The sequence below is a fragment of the Alternaria novae-zelandiae genome, assembly GCF_023758075.1.
Source record: "Alternaria novae-zelandiae strain BMP 2774 chromosome Unknown scaffold_16, whole genome shotgun sequence".
Lineage (NCBI taxonomy): Eukaryota > Fungi > Ascomycota > Dothideomycetes > Pleosporales > Pleosporaceae > Alternaria > Alternaria novae-zelandiae.
The window spans coordinates 474,730-480,729 of NW_026056976.1; positions in this window are offsets into that span (position 1 = coordinate 474,730).

A 6,000-nucleotide genomic window follows, 5' to 3' on the forward strand; every position below is an offset into this window, starting at 1 on the left:
GATTCTTCTAGTAATTAGTATTAGAAATTGCGTACTTTGTCTTGTTCTTAGCACCTCTAAAGAACCTAGAAAGGCTAATCTTACGCTTACTAGCGTTAAGATTATCTTTAGTTTCTACACTAATATAGTCTTAGAGAAGCTTCTTAGAAATAGTAGTATATAGTATATAGGCTATAATTATATAATTAGAATAGGCACGCTAGAGGTGTCTATTATTCTTATAACTCTTAAGTGTAGATTTAACCTCTTATTTATTAAATATAACTCTTCTATCTATTCTTCTAATTCTATTATTATAAATGCTATTGTCTACTTATAAGTTCTATAATTGCGCACTAGTAATAATAATCTTTAGCACTAAAGATCTAGCTACCTAGATAAGTAAGCTCTTAAGGCTCTTATTAAAGCTATCTAGAATATAGAGATTATAGGCACATAACGTAGTAAGTATAATAACTACACTACTACCTATATATCTTAAAGAATCTCTTATTAGTCTTGTAAGCTATTACTACGTCTCTTCTTTAGAGTATTATAGAACCTATTTAACTTCTCTATAAGCTGCGCGCTTAATAAATAGGCTCTAATTATTAAAGAAGATTATTTAGGCAAGCTATATAATTATAACCTAAAGAATAAGACGCTAGACTCTGTAATAGAAGTTATTACAAGCTTTATAGCTGCGGTTAAGCGCCACTATTAGTAGAAGATTGTAGAAATCTATTAGAATAATAATACTGCAATATTGCCTTAGAGAGAGTACTTAAGATATAAGAAATAGGCTAAAGAGAAGAGAATTGTAATTATAACGCCTCTGCTATATACCTATAAGCCTAATAGCTTAGTAGAGAGAGCTAGCTAAGAGCTTATTACTAAGTTAATTAAGATGCGCATAAGCGCTAATCTTCTAGCTAGGCTCTAGCTAGTAATTATAAACGCAGTAGTCTAACTTTATAGAATAAGTCTATTATAGCTTTATAGCTATTAATCTCTAGATTAAGTATTATATAAATAGTTTAGAAAGTATTTCTAATATTATTAGCTACCTAAGATTAGGTACTAGGCTACTAATCTTTACCTAGATTAGAGTAGAATCTATACTTACAGCTGTTAAGCGTATCTACTTAATAGTAATTACGTAGCTAGAAAGTACTATTAAGACTTTAAAGTTAAGCCTTATAGCTATATAGAATATCTTATTAGCTATTAAGCTTCTAATATATATTATATATAAGTACTAGCAATTAATTAAGTAATTATAACTTGTAACGTTACCTTTAATAAGTAGAAGTTCTATTAAGGTAAACGTAAAAAGAAGCTAACTAGAGATTAAGCACTTAAGTAGGTTAAAATGCTTAATAATAGCAAGCTTATTAATTCTATAGAGAAATTTAATATTCTTTCTATTAATTAAATAGCAAGCACAGTAGAGCTATTAACTACTAAGTAAGATCTTAGAGGTAACGTAGGCTATAATTAAAGTAATAAGGTTAGCCTACCTATTAAATATAATTAAGGCTCTATTAATTTAATAGAGATAGAGTACAAGGCTAGTGTTCTATTAGAAATTTCTAATAATTAATAGCTTTCTACTAGGCTTACTACTCTAGAACCTATGCCTAAGTGTAAGATTTTAGAGATAGGCAATTAAAGTAATTGTAGAGTTTCTAATAGTTAAAGAGTAGTACACACGCCTAAGAGAGCTAACCTATTAGAGCCTAGAGGTAGAGAGCCTTCTATATATAGATTAGAAGATCTAACTCTATCTATTAAGCCTATTGCAATAGACTCTAGTTTAGCAGAAATAGATAAAAGACTAGCTTAACTAGAGTAAGCGCTAAAGAGACTAAAAGGTAGGCTACCTAAATTAGCAGCCTTCTTTTAATAATTAACGTAGCTATAGAATTAGCTAACTACTAAATTCTCTAGAACGCGCTATAGTAGAAAAGTTGTAGGTAAAGAGCCTAAGCGCTCTCTTTCTACAAATGTCTATTAACTATTAAGACGCCTAAAAGGCAAGAGTAAATAGCCTACTTAGCCTAATAATTAACTAGAGAGTAATAGCGCAGATAGCGTAAATGCAGTAATTATAGGCTTAGTTAATAAGTAAGCCTAGATTAACTTTTATAAGACCTACCTCTCTAGTCTTTAAAAAGACTAGAATAATTAAGCTAGCTACAAGACTATAAACTCTATTATTATAGCTACTGCGCTTAGCGAGTATAAGCTAAAGGCTACTCGCTAACACTGTAATAATCTCTAAGAGCTACTTAGATTATAGAAATAACTAATCTAGTATCTAATGCGTACGCTCTTTAAAGATGCCTCTAAGAGAAAGATTAATTAGCTAAGTAAGAAGAGAACCTAGACAGAAATCTATAGGTTAAAAGCCTAGAATTAGCTACTTCTATTAAAATAGGTGTAGACTTATAAGTATAATTAGAATAGCTATCTTCTTAAATGTAAAGCTTAAATTGTAGTTTATAGTAATCTCTAGAAGAAGAACTTAATTAATATAACTTATACAGCAACACTTACTATAAAGTTCTTCTACGCTGTAATAGTAATTGCTGCCTAGAGTAATCTAGAGATTAAATAGTTTAATATTATAGAAGTGTTTCTTAACGTAAAGATTATAGTAGAGAACCTAGTAATCTATAAGATGCTAGATAGCTTTAGAACGCTAGAATTCTATATATAGCTTAACTACGCGCTCTATAGATTATAAGACTCTCTACTATTATAGTATAAGAAGTTCTTAGAAACGCTAAGAGCTATTAGCATAGTAGCTTCTTAAGAAGAGCTTTACCTCTTCTTTAATTAAGAACGTAAGATTCTTATTCTCTTCTATGTTAATAATATTCTATTACTCTATTATAAGAGTGTAGAATAACGCGTAATAGCTATATAGGCTAAGATCTCTAGAAAGTACAAGATCTAAGATTAGAGAGATATAGAGTAGTTTCTTAGTATTTGTGTAATTAGAGACTAATATCTAAGAATAATTATACTTATTTATAATACGTATATAGACAAGATACTTAAGAAGTTTAAGCTTAGAGATAGATCTTTTCTTCTAACGCCTTTGCTGTTAGAAAAGCTAATTAAGAATACTAGAGAAGTAACTAAGCCTAAGATTAAGAGATACTAGGAAATAGTTAGCTCTGTACTCTATATAGTAATTATACTCTAACTAGATATAGCGTATACTACTTTAAAGCTCTTACACTTTCTTATAAACCTAAGTAATAAGTATAAGAAAGCTATAGAGTAAGTAATTATGTATTTCTACTATACCTACTTTAATATAATCTAGTATAGTAACTATAATAGGCCTAATCTTACAATTACTAGAGACGCATTCTTTACTAACAACCTAGAGACCTACTAATTATCTTATAGATATATTACTATATTGTATAGAGGCGCAATCTTCTAGAAAGCTATAAAGTAGAGTATAGTTACTATCTCTACTATAGAAGTAGAGCTACTTACTCTTAAGTACACTACTAAGAAAGCTATAGCGCTTAGACGCTTTTTTAAGAAGCTAGCGCTTAATCTTAGAAAACTCTAGATAGTCTAGTGTAATAATTAGTAAATAATTAGACTAGTTGTTAGAAAGAATAAGCGTATTAATACTTAGCTTAGGTATATTAATATCTAGAATATGTAGCTGCAGCAAGAATATACTAAAGAATTGTTTAAAGTTAAGTATTTAGAGACTATAATTATGCCTATAGATAGATTAACTAAATTACTTACCTAATAATAGTTTAAGAAGTTTAAATAGCTGCTTAACTTATAAGATTTATAATATTTAATTCTTAAGAAGTAGATAGAGTAGAGAGATCTTTATTTAGGCTACTACTATAAAGATTAATTATACCTAAGCTAGATCTTAGTTACTCTAACTAGCGCCTAGTTATAGAGAAGTAATTACTAAAAATTAACGCAAGCATAAAGTAGATAAATTACTAAACTTTTCTACTAGACTAACCTATATAGCTACTAACTTACTAACTACTATAGCGCTAATCTCTCTAATTATAACTCTTATAGTTATTCTTATTAAAGGCTAGCTTACTATTCTAGCTATTCTTAAAGTTCTTAACCTAAGCTTATAGATAAGTAGTCTTAGTAGCTTAAGTCTATATACAAATCTTAAGCTATATCTAATTATACTTAGTACGTAGCAGCGCCTCTGCGTGCTTAGCTTTAGCTAGCTAACGCTAAGCATAGTAATAGAATCTATTACTTATAATACTAGATATAGAGCTATTAGACCTGCAACTGCGCAGCTAAGAATTGCAATACTAAGAATAATTATTGCGCAGCTAAGACTAATAATTACGCTACTAAGACTAGTAGTTACACTACTAAAACTAATAATAACTATACTAATTCTACTACTAATTCTGCAGTAGCTAATTTCTAAATTAAGAAGCCTGTAGCTAGAAAGTTAGTAGTAGTAGCTACTAGAATAAGCTCTAATAATAGTATTCTAAGTGTTGTAGTATTAGATTAAAGGCTATAGATAGATAACTCTAAGTAGAAAGTGTAGGCAGAGCTATCTAGCTACTACTTATGTTAATCTCTTTTATTCTCTTACTTAGTATTATAGACTTACTATAAGCACTACGTTAATTAGAGTCTTAGAGAGTTATAGGCGTAGTACTCTTTAAGCTCTTCTTACCTAAGAACTTAGAAGTTCTATCTAATAATTTAGCTAGAGTCTTAGAACTACTCTTAGCTTCTTTCTTCTACTTCTTATAAGTATAGAGATCTTAGTAGAGCTGCTTACAATGCTTAATAGCGTTCTTAGTGCTCTAGCGCTATTATTAAGTTAGTAAAAGATTAAAAGAACTAAAGAGAAGAGAATTATAAACTTACTTTAGAACTATAGTAATCTACTAAGCTTATAAAGTAATTATGTAGATTTTAATTAGTAGTATAGTAGTTATAAGAGTTGTAGAACAAATAACACGCAACCTAATAGAGTTACTTAAAATAATTAGCCTTTTAAATATTATTAAGAAGCTACTAACAAATATAACGCTTACACTTAGAAACTTAAGAAGCGTTGTAGTTAAGTAATACTTTAACTTGCTTACGCTAACAACTAGTATACGTTAGGTATAGATAATCTAGAAAAGTCTTAGGCGTAGAAGCCTTACTCTTAGACTTCTTATAAGAGTAACTATAACTATAACTATTACTTAGAGACGCTTACTTCTCTTAATCTTAAGCGCCTTAGTTTTTAATATAGTTAGATTACTAAAGGCCTAAATTCTAAGTCTAGAAAGTATTATTAGTAATAAAGATACTACTCTTAGAAATAGGCTTAATAGTCTCTTAGACGTTCTAGTTGTTAAGGTTATTAAACTAAGAGGCCTTATAACCTAAGCAGGTACGCTTAGCGTATAACTCTAATTACTTATAATTCTTATAGAGGTTGTTATTGCTAAAACTACTAGTTGCCTTAAAGCTCTAACCTAGTTAATTATTAAGATTTATAAAGCTCTAAGATAGTTAAGTATTAGAAGCCTAATTGCCTTGTATAAAGCTACTAGAGAATAGGCTGTTAGCTACTATTATTCTAGAAGAGGAAGGTAGAATTTAAGTAGCAGCGTCTTTAAGTTAAGCGCAGTAGAGAGGTTAAGCGCTTAACTATAGAGCACTATTAAGTAGAGCGCTATTACGCTAAGCGCTATTACGCTAAGTGCTAGCTCGCGTATTGTAATTACTACTACTAGAGGTATTATAATTAGAGCGCAGGACGCTGTTGTAGTAGAAGCTAGAGCGCTAGCGCTTATAGCTAGAGTTAGAGTTAGAAGTTACGTTGTTAGACTAAATTATAATAGTTAGCTATTAATTTAGGTATAAGAGTAAAAACTTACTATAGTAATAGAGAGAATAGAGGAGTAAGTAGAGTAGTATATTAACTAGAGTAGAGAATTAAGCGCAGAACTTAAAGGCGCTAAAGCTTAAGAGCTAAGAATC